Genomic DNA, 14,093 nt, shown 5'->3' with positions numbered 1-14,093 from the left:
TTCAGGGGACATGGGTTTGATCCCTGGTCCAGGAAGATCCCATGTGCCGCAGAGCAACTAAGCCCATGTGCCACAACTACTGAGCCTGCGCTCTAGAGCCCACAAGCCACAACTACTGAGCCCGTGTGTCACAACTACTGAAGCCCGCTCGCCTAGAGCCCGTGCTCCACAACAAAGAATAGCCCCTGCTCACCACAGCTAGAGAAAGCCTGCGTGCAGCAACAAAGACCCAACGCAGCAATAAATAAAGAAAGAAAGAAGTATTTTTTAAATTTTAAAAATAAAAAATAAAGTAGCCACCTGTTCATTCTCTACCACATCACCATTTTCTTTTTCTTCATAACAATAAGCACTTGGAAATAGTTTCACTCATTTCTTTGTTTTCACAATTATTGTCAGTCTTGTGCTCTAAAATGCAAGCTCCTTCTATTGTGTGCAACACTGACAACTCTCCAATGCCTGGAACAGAATTGCACCTGCAGGTCTTGATGGATATTTTGAATGAATTAATAAATGCAGCCTTGGCATCCTGAGGGTTCTGGGCAACACCAAGTGAATTCTCCCAGGGGGCCAATAATTCAGAAACAGAAGACAGATGCCTCCAATAGAAGGGCCAAGAAGGAAGAAATATAAATGATAATAGCTAACATTTGTAGAGCACTTACTATATGTCAGATATTTTTCCAAGCCCTCAATATTTATCCTTTATAATTCTCACAACCATCCTTGGAGGTAGGTCAAATTATTCCTATTTTATAGATAAGTAACTGATACAAAGAGAGTAAACAACATATCCTCTGACAAAGGTGGAAAATGGACGATCAAAGAAGCAAACCAAACTATGAACCACTACGCTACAATGCTTTTCTCAAACTGTCTTACTCAGAGCATACATGGGCTAACAGCCACCCTTGGGGAGAGACTGTAGGAGACAAGTAGAAAGATGGAGCAAGTCATAACATCACTAATCATTAGAGAAATGCAAATCAAAACCACAGTGAGGTATCACTTCACACTGGTCAGAATAGCCATCACCAATATGTCTACAAATTTGATTATGCTGTAGAGGGTGTGGAGAAAAGGGAACCTTCCTACACTGTTGGGAATGTAAATTGGTGCAGCCACTATGGAAAACAGTATGGAGATTCCCCTTCCTGGGCATATATCCAGAAAAGATGAAACCTATAATTCTAAAAGATACATGCACCCCAATGTTCATAGCAGCATTATTTACAAATAGCCAAGATATGGAAACAACTTATGTGTCCATCAACAGATGAATGGATAAAGAAGATGTGGTATGTATACACAATGGAATACTACTTAGCCATTTAAAAGAATGAAATAATGCCATTTGCAGCAACATGGATGCACCTAGAGATTATCATACTAAGGGAAGTAAGTCAGACAGAGAAAGCCAAATATCATATGCTATCACTTATATGTGGAATCTAAAAAAAATGACACAAATGAACTTATTTATAAAACAGAAACAGATTCACAGACATAGAAAACAAACTTATGGTTACCAAAGGGGAAAGGCAGGGGAGGAATAAATTAGGAGCTTGGGATTAACAGATACACACCATTATATTAAAAATAGATAAACAATAAGATCCTACCATATAGCACAGGGAACTATATTGAATATCTTGTAATAATCTATAATGGAAGAGAATCTGAAAAAGAATGTACACATATATATGTGTGTGTGTGTGTGTGTGTGTGTATATATATATATATATATATATATATATAACTGAATCACTTGCTGTACACCAGAAACTAACACAACATTCTAAATCAACTATACTTCAATTCAAAAAACAGAATTTGCCAATGAAAAAGAAAGAAAAATGAAATATGGAGTAAGGCAGGTATTGATATCAAAGTAAACACAGATGTACCTCCAGGCTGGCAAAGTCTAAAGCCATGAGTAAACCTAATGAATGGTCTCATGTTGACAGAAAATGCTCTGGAGTCTGCCATTTAGCCCTTTGACCAAAAACATGCCTGGTAAAACTGCATGTCCACAGTTGTAGCAGTACCTGGGCAGTCTCTCTGCCACCACCCAGGCTTGTGTGGCTTATAGGCTGACAGCCTACAGACATGTTTTGCTTAATCCTCATGGTATGGCCTAAATAAACATTTTTAAAAATTATACCTGTGGCCAACCTTTAAAATCAGGATACTTCACATTTAAGTTCAGATTTCTGGCTTCCATCAAAACATCACAAGAACTGGTAACACTAATCTTGGTTTTGCACCTGGCACGGTCAGCCAGAACTGAGTCACAGCTGTCCTTCTGGAAAGGAGCATGTGCATCCAGTTCACCACGGTCCCCATCACTCCCTAGTTTGTCTTTAATACTGAGCCGTATATTTCTGCCTACGTGTATTCACTTAAATGAGCCATGTATACTCTAAGCGTTTGAATTAATGATCCCTGGTGGGCATTTAACACCACACCCTGCACTGCTGGGACAGCTGTGACTGGCCTCCCAGCCTCCAGTCTTTACCGCTCCACAGACATGCTTCCCAGTGCCACCAGATCCCACATAACAGTTAGGGAAGGGATCAGCCACATAGCCATAATTCAAAACCAAGTTCATCCCTGGCACTGTGTTGCTGTCCTCCCCTCCCCACACTTTCCTCACCTTTAAAATGGGAGAATAATAATACCCACCTTGGATGGCCAAAAAGCGTTTTAAATACTAACAAATTCCATGGCACATATGCCATTCTGGGCATCATTTTTTTTTTTTTTTTGCAGTACACAGGCCTCTCACTGTTGTGGCCTCTCCCGTTGCGGAGCACAGGCTCTGGCCGTGCAGGCTCAGCGGCCATGGCTCACGGGCCCAGCCGCTCCGCAGCATGTGGGATCTTCCCGGACCGGGTCACGAACCCGTGTACCCTGCATCGGCAGGCAGACTCTCAACCACTGCGCCACCAGGGAAGCCCGCATCATATATTATTTATCTCTGTCTCTATTGTTCTTTTACCCAGAATGTTCAGCACTTTATTGAAAATAATAAGAGACACAAAGAAGCAAGAAAAAAAATACCCTCCTGTCAAGAGATAAAATATGCAACAGAACCAGACCCAGAAATAACCTAGATGTTAGAAGCATCAGACAGGGACATTATAACTACTCTAATGAACATGTTAAAGGACTTAGCATTAAAAAGGTGGACGAGGGCTTCCCTGGTGGCGCAGTGGTTGAGAGTCCGCCTGCCGATGCAGGGGACATGGGTTCGTGCCCCAGTCGGGGAAGATCCCACATGCCGCGGAGCAGCTGGGCCCGTGAGCCATGGCCGCTGAGCCTGCGTGTCCGGAGCCTGTGCTCTGCAACGGGAGAGGCCACAACAGTGAGAGGTCCGTGTACCACAAAAAATAAATAAATAAAATAAATAAAAAGGTGGATGAAATGTATGGATCATGGGGAATTTCAGCAAAGAGATGGAAGCTATTAAAAAAGTGTCAGATGGAAATGCTAAACATGAAAACACAACATCAGAGATGAAGAACTGCCCAGGCAGTCTTGTCAACAAATGGGACACAGCAGAAGAAAGGATAAGTGAATTTGAAGATAGAGGTTATTTTTACAAATATGAAAAGAGAAGAACAACCAGTGGGAAAACACCCAGGAGCTGTGAGACCATATCAAATTGCCCAACATAAATGAAACTGAGTGCCAGAAGAAGAGAGAGAATGGGGCAGATGAAGTATGTGAACAGATCATGGCCAATAAGAGAAATAGACAAATCAACAATTATAGTTGGAGATTTCAACTTTTTTCTTGTCAATAATTAATAGAAAAATTAGACAAAAATTATTAAATATATAGATAACTTGAACAATACTATCAAGCAACTTGACCTAATGTATAGAATACCTCATCTCAGAGAATTTACTTTCTTCTCAAATGTTCATGAAATATTCAAAAGTAGACCATATTCTGGGGCATAAAACTAATCTCAATAAATTTAAAAGGATTAAAAATACAGAAAGGTATATTTTCTGATGACAATGGTGGTCAACTATAAATCAGCAACAGAATGACACCAAGAAAATTCTTAAATATGTGGGTAATAAACAGAACACTTCTAAATAATCTACAGGTCAAAGAGGAAATAACAAGGGAAATTAAACATATGTTTAAATTAAAATGATAAGAAATCTTAAAAATTTGTAAGATCCAGCTAAAGCAGTGTTTAAAGAGGAATTGATGGTATTAAATGCTCATACTAGAAAAGAAGAAAGGTCTAAAATCAATTATCTAAGTTTCTACCTTATGAAACTAAAACATTAAGAGCAAATTAAACCCAAAGTAAATAAAAGGAAGGAGATAATAAAGATAAGAGCAGAAAACATTGAAATAGAAAACAGAAATTAGTAAGCAAAACAACGAAACCAAAAGCTGGTGCTTTGGAAAGATCAATAAAATTGGTAAACCTCTATATATACAGATCAAGAAAAAAGGACAGAGACCCAAATTACCAATGTTATGAATAAAAGAAGGACTGTCACAGCAGATCTATCAGATGTTAGGAAGGATAATGTTATTTTATGAACAACTTCCTGACAATAAATTTGATAACATAGATGAAATAAACAAATTCCTTACTAAGACTCATTCAAGAAGAAAGGGAAAACTTGGGAGGCCTTATATCTATTAAAGAGATTGTATTCGTAGTTAAAGTCCTTCCCACAAAGAAAAATTCCAGTTTTACTAGGGAATTCTACCTAACATTTAAAGAAGATACAGTATCAATTCTACATGAACTCTTTCAAAAAATAAAAGAGGAAAAAACACTTTCCAACTTGTTTTACCAGGTTGGCATTACCCTGACATTAACCACACAACCCAGCAATTCTATTCTGAGGAATTTACCCAAGGGAAATGAAAACATACGTCCTCCCAAAGATTTATACAGGAATGTTTATTGTATCTTTATTCCTAATAGCCCCAAACTGGAAAAAACACAAATGTCCATCAGTTGGTGAGTGGATAAACAAATTGTGGCATATAGTGGAATACTACTCAGCAATAAAAAGGAACAAACCAGTGATTCATTCAGAAACATGGATGAATCTCAAAAGCAATATTCTAAGTGAATAAAAAGACAGAAAAGACTACATACTGTATGATTCCATTTAAAAGACAGTCTAGAAAAGGCAAAAGTATAGGGACAAAAAACAGATGAGTGGTTTCTAGGGGCTGGGAATGGGGAGAGGGGGTTAACTACAAAGAGGCATGAAGAAACTTCTTGGGATGATAGAAATGTTCTATCTTTTGATTGTGATAGCAGTTACTCAGCTGTATATATTTGTCAAAGCTCATCAAACTGTACACTTTCAAAGAGTGATTTTTATCATATCTAAATTATACCTCAGCAAATTTTAAATCTCTTTAAGAATGTTACCATTAGGGGAGACTGGGTAAAAAAGTACACAGAATTTTTCTGTAGCATTTTGTACAGATGCATGTGAATCTACAACTATAGCAAAATAAAAATTTTTTAAATAATAAAAATTTTTAAATTATAAGAGACTTTAAAATCTCTTTAAGAGAAGGATGGAGCAGAAAACATTACTTCTATTCATTAAAATGAGAAGAAAAATGTTTACACTATAAATCAGGGCTCAGAAAGAATGTAGATTACACCCCTAGGTAAAGAGTTCAAGGTAATTTACCCAAAGTCATATTCGTGTGAGAGAGGGTGATGGCTTCTCCCCCTGAGCTTGCTCAAGTTGCCATCAGAAAGCCACTGCCAGTTATGATTCAAAACGTTCCCAAAGATTACAAGGAATCCTGCAATCCTCAACAACAAACTTCAGCTTGTGATCTTACCAAAAAAGCTCATGGTGACAGTCGTGCCAAGAATCAAAGTCAAACAGCAACCATTCCAAATCTCCCAGCCGTACTTTCCACCAGTAGAGAAGGCCAAGACAGGACATGTGACCTTTGCCTAATGAGAGACTGGTGAGCCACAAAAATACTTCCCCAAAAGTCCACGGGGGCATGAAGCGCTAGAGCTGTCCACAGCAGTTGGTGAAGTTCCTCTTTTGGGTTCCACATCTGCCTGGCAGACTTCCTCCATTTGGTCTGGCAGACCAGGTTCCAATAACCACAGGCTGGCATCACTATGGACCAAGCAGGGGATGAGGCATTCTGGGAGGAAGCAAAGGGGCAAACGGTCAAGGAGGGTCTGAACTTTGGTTTGGGGACAAGGCCCTCCATGCATTCCTCTAGAAGCTGGAACTTGACTTTCATCAGAGGACTTGAGGTTCATCCTGGCTTGGCTATTGTGGGACCTCGTGAAAATTCTTTAACCTCAGAATTCTCAACACTAATGGTCATAATACTTCATAAGAGAGATATTAAGATGTAATGAGGTCATGGTTATTCAAATGTTGGATTTCTCTTTTTCCCCAAGCCAGTGTTTCCCAAGGTGTAGCACCAAGGGGGTACATCAGAAAATTTGGGGTTATAATAGACTTTTTCATTTTAATACTTATAAACTTAATTTAAAGGGTATTAGAAAACTAGAACTAGCCCATCTACCTTGCTAAGATGAAATTAAGTTTAAAATGGAATCCAAGGGACTTCCCTGGTGGCACAGTGGTTAAGAATCCACCTGCCAATGCAGGGGACACGGGTTCCGGCCCTGGCCCGGGAAGGTCCCACATGCTGTGGAGCAACTAAGGCCATGCGCCACAACCACTGAGCCTGTGCTCTAGAGCCCGCAAGCCACAACTACTGAGCCCACGTGCCACAACTACTGAAGCCCATGCACATAGAGGCCATGCTCCACAACAAGAGAAGCCACCGCAATGAGAAGCCCACGCACCTCAACGAAGCGTAGCCCCCACTCACCGCAACTAGAGAAAGCCCACGCACAGCCACGAAGACCCAACGCAGGCAAAAATAAATAAATAAATAAATTTATAAAAATAAAAAAATAAAATAAAATGGAATCCAAGTGAAACCTATGTTAGAAATATATTAGGTTAATAATTTTTTAAATGTAGATATGGCAGAAATTATAAAGATGATTAAAATTTGAGAAATAATACTGCCAGGGCTGTGAATCTCATCCTTGGGTCTCCTGGAAGGAGCACTCGAGGCCTTTTACATTATATAACACAGTACTCTCTTTGTAAGAACCCAGGGACACATTGTTTTTGGTCACAGGATCAGATGCAGTTGTACTTCTCCCAAGGATTTGCTTTGGTTTATCTCATGAACATTGCAAACTGTGTAATCAATTAGGTTTCCCTGTTTGCACTGACAAGAAAGCTTAAAGCCTAAATTGGGGACCAGTTATCACATAATGTATAGGATTGTATCATATTCATTGTTTATGAGCCTCACTCCTAACTCTTATGGTCATTTATTTTTTCAGTTCTCTTCTACGTTTAACTTATTGTCTTCCTATATTTTCATATCCTTTAAACCACCTTAAATCTTATTTGAAATAAAAGAGGAGATAAATTGTTAAATGTCCTAAGTTCTTTTTCTTTTCTTTACTTAAAGATGGCATAAGCAAAGTTTGTCCTTAAACTCCAGGGATTGTTCTTTCTGAATCTCTTGGTGTCCCTAGGTTAATATAGATTCAAGTGTGCTTTGATAAGAGTGAGACAATCAGCATTCAGTTTCATTTTGAAATCAGCCCTTGTCAAAAGCCATCGTTGTCAGTATTACATCCCTGAGGTACAGAGAGTCATGACTGACTTCACACCTGGGTAACCCCATGGACCTTAAGTAAAATGGGAAATAGGTGCTGCGGTGGAATTGGGTTTCCTCCTTTTCCCTCAAAAGCCAAGCTTTTGCTGACAAAAAAACGAAAAACACAAGCTAAAATGATACCAAATTCGGCGTCAGAGCACTCAGAATACCCACAGCAATGGAAAGCTACTTTATTCATAGTTTATACACTGAGTTTCCTAAACTAGCAGACTTTTCCTGCCTGCATCTCCCAGTACCTACCAGTGTTTTCTCCAGTGTGAGAAATTTTGGATCAACTTCTCATATTTTTCAGTGTCTTCACTACATTATATTTTCTGAGCCTCATCTTCTTCTCTATGAAATAAAGATAATCTCTATTCTACCTATTTCAACATGAAGTTACAATAAAACAAAATACAATATTCGCCGGGACTCTCTTAGTTGCATGTGACAAAAATTCAACTCAGACTAGCTAAGGGCAAAAGATAGATGGGGGATCGGGGGGTGGAGTAGGGGAGGAGATTATTTAGAAATTATTCATATGAAGATTGAATAACCACATCAGTGCTTAATGGTGGATCTCAGAGACCTCTGGAATCAGAAACTTAAATTCCACCAAGACCCTCTCTGTGTGTCTCATGTGTTTCATTCTGTAGGTCAACTTTATTCTTTCTTGAACTATATTCATAGCTTCCGTATCTCAAATCTCACAATGCACAAACCCACAGAGGAACTGAGACTTACTTTCTCTATCCCAAACTCAAAAATCCTACAAACGGATCTAAGTGGCTAATCTTGGGTCAGCTACCCACGACTGAACTCATCAACTATGGCTGTTTAAGTTTGGGTATTAGGACTGGCTCATATCAGATTAAGTGCCTATCTGTGAGCCATTAAACACTATCTAGGACAAAGATCTTTAAAAAGATGAAGCTCCCACTCAAGTCAAATTTTTTAAATTAGTGTAGAGAAAGAAGAGAAGAGAATATGGAGAAAGATAGACTGTTATGGGCAGAAAAAAAAATAAGAGAGAATTACTACAGAGTGTTTAGGAAATCAGGATTATGAGACAAACATATGGTTTTCAAGTCACCCAGGAATTCAAGACTCATATCAAGTGCCACCTACTCCAAGAAACCTCTCCTGAAAACTACTGCCAATTATGAGACCCTTCCCTCACTGGCCTACCCATTATATTTATGTGAAATATAACTTCCACTAATTATATTTAATTTCTCATTTGAGTATATACTACATTAAATTACCTTCTAGCACATTGACTATTTTAAATTTTGTCTTCTCTGCTTGATTATTCCCTGGTGATAGAAATTGGCTGTTTCTTGCTGATGCAGTCATAATGATTGGTGTTAACTTATTATTGCTCCCAGGAAATACATTTGCATTTTAACTGGGGTCTGCCACATGCAAAGTCTGAACCCAAAGGAGTAATTATAATGTTGGGAATGTTACACATACAACAGGACATCTTTGGCAGTCTAACTTAGGCCCAAATGCTGTCAAATCATATATAACCACCACCATATTACTACATTTATCATCATCATGTTGTCATCATCAATTTTGGTTTGTTGATAAACTTAACAGCATTTATACATCCAGGACGTACTATATGGAAACGGGGAGGGGTGGGCAGCACTGCATTATGGTTAAGATCATGGCCTCTGGAGCCAAGCAGACCTGAATTTGGTCTAAGTTCCGCCACTTAGTTGTGTGACTAAAGTCAAATTACTTCACACTGCTGAACATCGGTTCCTCACTATAAAGTGTGTACAACAATAGTACCTACCTCAAGGAGCTGTTTTCAGAATTATAATAAATGAGATAAGATGTCTAAAGCCCCTGGTACCTGGGAGTGTACCTGGTACATAGAAAGTGCTCAATAAATGGTAGCATTTAAAGTTCTAATTCAAATAATGTGTCCCATTCCCGCATAAACATATATATTCATCAAGATACACCACACACACACACACACACACACACACACACAAAAGATATATGACACAACTTTTAGTTGGAGAATGTAATAATTGCATCTAAACTCTATGTGGAAGGGGCTACAGAATCACAATAGTATATTCAAGTATATTCCTACATAAACTCTAAAATCTTCTGCCAGGACATAGGACTGCAATTATCTTATAAAACTTTATTAAATTTATTAAAGTTGTTTAATTCAGACTTCCTACTAAGTCCCACACACAGACATATATAATAACACAACTATTCCTGCCCCCATCCCCTGGAGGGTAGCATGGACTCACAGCATACTTTATATGGACAAGAAACTAACCTTTTCTTGGTCATGCTACTGAAATTTTGAGGTGGTTTTTTTATTGTAGCATAACCTATCCTTACCTGACTAATAAAAGACTTCTTAATTTTTTCCCCAGTGTGCACTTAAAACTGCCCTTCCAGAACTTCCTCTCCCCATGCTTCAGATCTTTACTTGCTGCTTTCTCCATTGAAAAACACCTCTCCTATATCCCATGCCTTCAGGGACAATGAATTCTATGTGAATTCCTGCTGACTTGTTAAAGCTACAGAAGCATAAAAATGTTATCCTTTCCAAGAAACATACTTATAATTCAACTAGAGCCAAATGCAACAAAATGTCTTATCCCAAAGGAGTGAATTTTTAATAGCATGGAAGTCCAAAGAGAAAGAAATTTAAACATGTTAAGACATTTCTGACTATAATATTAAAAATGTCTCATTATAATTTTATACTTCATAAGGAACTTGTATATTCAGTATCTCAGGGCAACATTATTATCCCCATTATACAAATAAAGGAACTGGCGCTAAGAAAGTTTCATTTGATTGCTCAAGTTCACATGGCTGATAAATGATAGATTCAGAAATATTTAATCCAGATCTATTCCAAGCACAGAGTCCATTCAATCAATGAATAATTGTATATTATCTACTATATTCCAGACACTGTTCTAGACTTTGGAGATACAGCAGTAAATAAAACAGAAAAAAAAAAATCTCCCATCTCAGAGAGCTTACATTCTAGAGAGGGGAGATGAGGAGAGCCAAACAAAACAAAACAAAAAAACACATAATTTGGTGTCAGTTGGCAAAAGGCATAATGAAGAAAAATAAACAATGGTAAAGAGGACAGAGTATGCTAAAGGGTGCTATCTTATATAGGTAGTCACAGAAGGCCTTTATGAAAAGGTACATTTCAACAGAGACCCGAATGAAGGAAAGCAGCAAGCCAGGCATCTATTTGTAGTATAGGCTTTCCAGATATGGGTGGCAGCAAGCGCAAAGGCCCTGAGACAAGAGTGTATCTGATGTTTCCAAGGAACAGCAGGAGGGCCAATCTGGGATGAATACAGAAGTGAGTAAACAATAGGAGATGAAACCAATGAGGAAGTAGAAGGCAGATCACGGAGGGACAAGTGGGCCAATACAAGGATTCTGGCTTTCTCCTGAATGAAATAAGAAGCCTTTGGAATACTTTGAACATACGGGAGACTGGGCACTCTGATAGGAACTGGTGATGTAACAATAGATAACCAATAATAATTAATTAATTGGGGGCACCAATTAAGATCAAGCTTATAGGGAAACTTACAATCTTAAGACCCTTATATTAAGAAAGAAGAAAGGTCTGTCATACAGAGTGAAGTAAGTCAGAAAGAAAAAGACAAATACCATATGCTAACACATATACATGGAATTTAAGAAAAAAAATGTCATGAAGTACCTAGGGGTAAGACAAGAATAAAGACACAGACCTACTGGAGAACGGACTTGAGGATATGGGGAGGGGGAAGGGTGAGCTGTGACAGGGTGAGAGAGAGGCATGGACATATATACACTAACAAACATAAGGTAGATAGCTAGTGGGAAGCAGCCACATGGCACAGGGACATCGGCTCGGTGCTTTGTGACTGCTTGGAGGGGTGGGATAGGGAGGGTGGGAGGGAGGGACACGCAAGAGGGAAGAGATATGGGAACATATGTATATGTATAACTGATTCACTTTGTTATAAAGCAGAAACTAACACACCATTGTAAAGCAATTATACCCCAATAAAGATGTTTAAAAAAAAAGAAAGACTGAAAAAAGTCAATGATCTATGCTTCCATCTCAAGAAGTTAGACATGAAATAACAAATTAAACCCAAATAAAATGTAGGAGGAAAAAAAATGGTAAGAGTAGAAAGTAATTGAATAAAAAACGTATCCCTAGTGAGACAAATTGAGATCAAAGAGAATACAAAAATAATCAATATCAGAAATGAAAAGGGCATCACTCTAGATATTTTAGACATTAAAAAGATCATAAGGGACAATATATTGAAACATTTCTAAATTCCAAATTTTTGAATAATCAAATTCCTAAAAAAATATAAATTATCAGAACTGACACAAGAAGAAAGAGAAAATTAAAATAATACTATAACCATAAAATAAATTAATTACATAATTTAAAACCTTCCCAAAAGAAAACTGTAGGCCCAGATAGCATTACTGATGAGTTTTACCAAACATATAAAGAAGAAATCATGTCAGACTTTACAATAAATAAAATGGAACCCTCATCAACTGAGGAGGGTAAAACTGAGGAGGGTATTCTGAGGAAGGAAAATTACAGACTAATCTTACCCATGAACACTGATACATCAAAGCCAGCAATATGTAAAGAACAATGTATCACAATCAAGTAGAGTTTATTCCAGGAATGTAAAGTTGAGTTGACATTTATAAACCTATACATGTAATTTGCCATATTAAAAGAGTAAGCAGAAAAATCATGATTATCTCAAGAAAGAAGGGAAAAAGGTTGAGTACTTCGAAGAGGAGAAAAATGTTCATTCATCATATTTTTCATATGGGTAATGTCGCCTATTTCATTTCTAATTTTATTTATTTGAGTCCTCATTGTTTTTCTTGGTAAATCTAGCTAACAGTTTTATCTATTTTATCTTTTCAAAAACACAGCTCTTAGTTTCATTTATCTTTTCTATTGTCTTTTTAGTCTCTCACTTATTTCCACTCAGATCTTTGTTATTTCATTCCTTCTGCAAACTTTGGGCTTAGTTTGCTCTTCTTTTTCTAGTTTCTTAAGGTGTAAAGTAAGATTATTTCTTTGAGATCTTTCTTTTTACTTAATGTAGGCGTCTATCACTATATACCTCCATCTTAGAGCTTTAGCAAAAGCAACAAAAGAAGAAATAGATAAATTGAACTTTATCAAAATTTAAAACTTTTGTGCCTTGAAGGACACCATCAAGAAAGTAAAAAGACATTCCCTGGTGGCGCAGTGGTTAAGAACCCGCCTGCCAATGCAGGGGACACGGGTTCGAGCCCTGGTCCGGGAAGATCCCACATGCCGCAGAGCAACTAAGCCTGTGCGCCACAACTACTGAGCCTGTGCTCTAGAGCCCGCGAGCCACAACTACTGAAGTCTGTGCGCCTAGAGCCCATGCTCTGCAACAAGAGAAGCCCCCACTCGCCGCAACTAGAGAAAGCCCGTGTGTAGCAACAAAGACCCAAAGCAGCCAAAAATAAAATATAAATAAATAAGAAAGTAAAAAGACAACCCACAGAATGAGAAAAATATTCACAGATCACATACCTGATAAGGAATTAGTACCTAGGATACATAAAGAACACATATATCTACATAATAGAAAGACAAATAACCCAATTAACAAATGGGCAAAGGATCTGAATAGACATTTCTACAAGAAAGGTATTAAATGGCCAATAAACACATGAAAAGACACTCCATATCATTAGTCATGGGGAAATCCAAATCAAAACCACAGTGAGATAACACATCACACCCACTAAAGATGGCCAGAATCAAAAAGTTGGGTAGGGCTTCCCTGGTGGCGCAGTGGTTGAGAGTCCACCTGCCGATGCAGGGGACACGGGTTCGTGCCCCGGTCCAGGAAGATCCCACATGCCACGGAGCGGCTGGGCCCATGAGCCACGGCCGCTGAGCCTGCGCGTCCGGAGCCTGTGCTCCGCAACGGGAGAGGCCACAACGGTGAGAGACCCACATACCGGAAAAAAAAAAAAAAGTTGGGTAGGGGTTCCCTGGTGGAGCAGTGGTTGAGAGTCCGCCTGCCAATGCAGGGGATGTGGGTTCGTGCCCCGGTCCGGGAAGATCCCACATGCCGCAGAGCGGCTGGGCCCGTGAGCCATGGCTGCTGAGCCTGCACGTCTGGAGCCTGTGCTCCGCAATGGGAGAGGCCACAACAGTGAGAGGCCGCGTACCACAAAAAAAAAAAAGTCGGGTGAACAACAAGTGTTGGTAAGACTGTAGAGAAATTGGAACCCTCATACACGGCTGACGGGGATGTAAAAGGGTA

General features: G+C 38.8%; 1 long non-coding RNA gene across 2 annotated transcripts in view; it reads right to left on the bottom strand.

Moving 5' to 3' along the window:
* LOC114892821 overlaps positions 1-14,093 on the bottom strand; it is a 54,718-nt gene that overhangs the window by 19,811 nt on the left and 20,814 nt on the right. For both annotated transcript variants that reach the window (XR_003792779.1, XR_003792780.1), the window contains one exon: positions 5,854-6,174. This is a non-coding gene — a long non-coding RNA (uncharacterized LOC114892821). The remainder of the gene's footprint in view (positions 1-5,853; positions 6,175-14,093) is intronic.

Source organism: Monodon monoceros, unplaced genomic scaffold (assembly GCF_005190385.1).
Source record: "Monodon monoceros isolate NGI ecotype Baffin Bay Population unplaced genomic scaffold, NGI_Narwhal_1 Super_Scaffold_12, whole genome shotgun sequence".
Taxonomy (NCBI): Eukaryota; Metazoa; Chordata; class Mammalia; order Artiodactyla; family Monodontidae; genus Monodon; species Monodon monoceros.
Note: the sequence above shows the minus strand (reverse complement) of the source record. Positions and strands in the feature narration are given on the sequence as shown.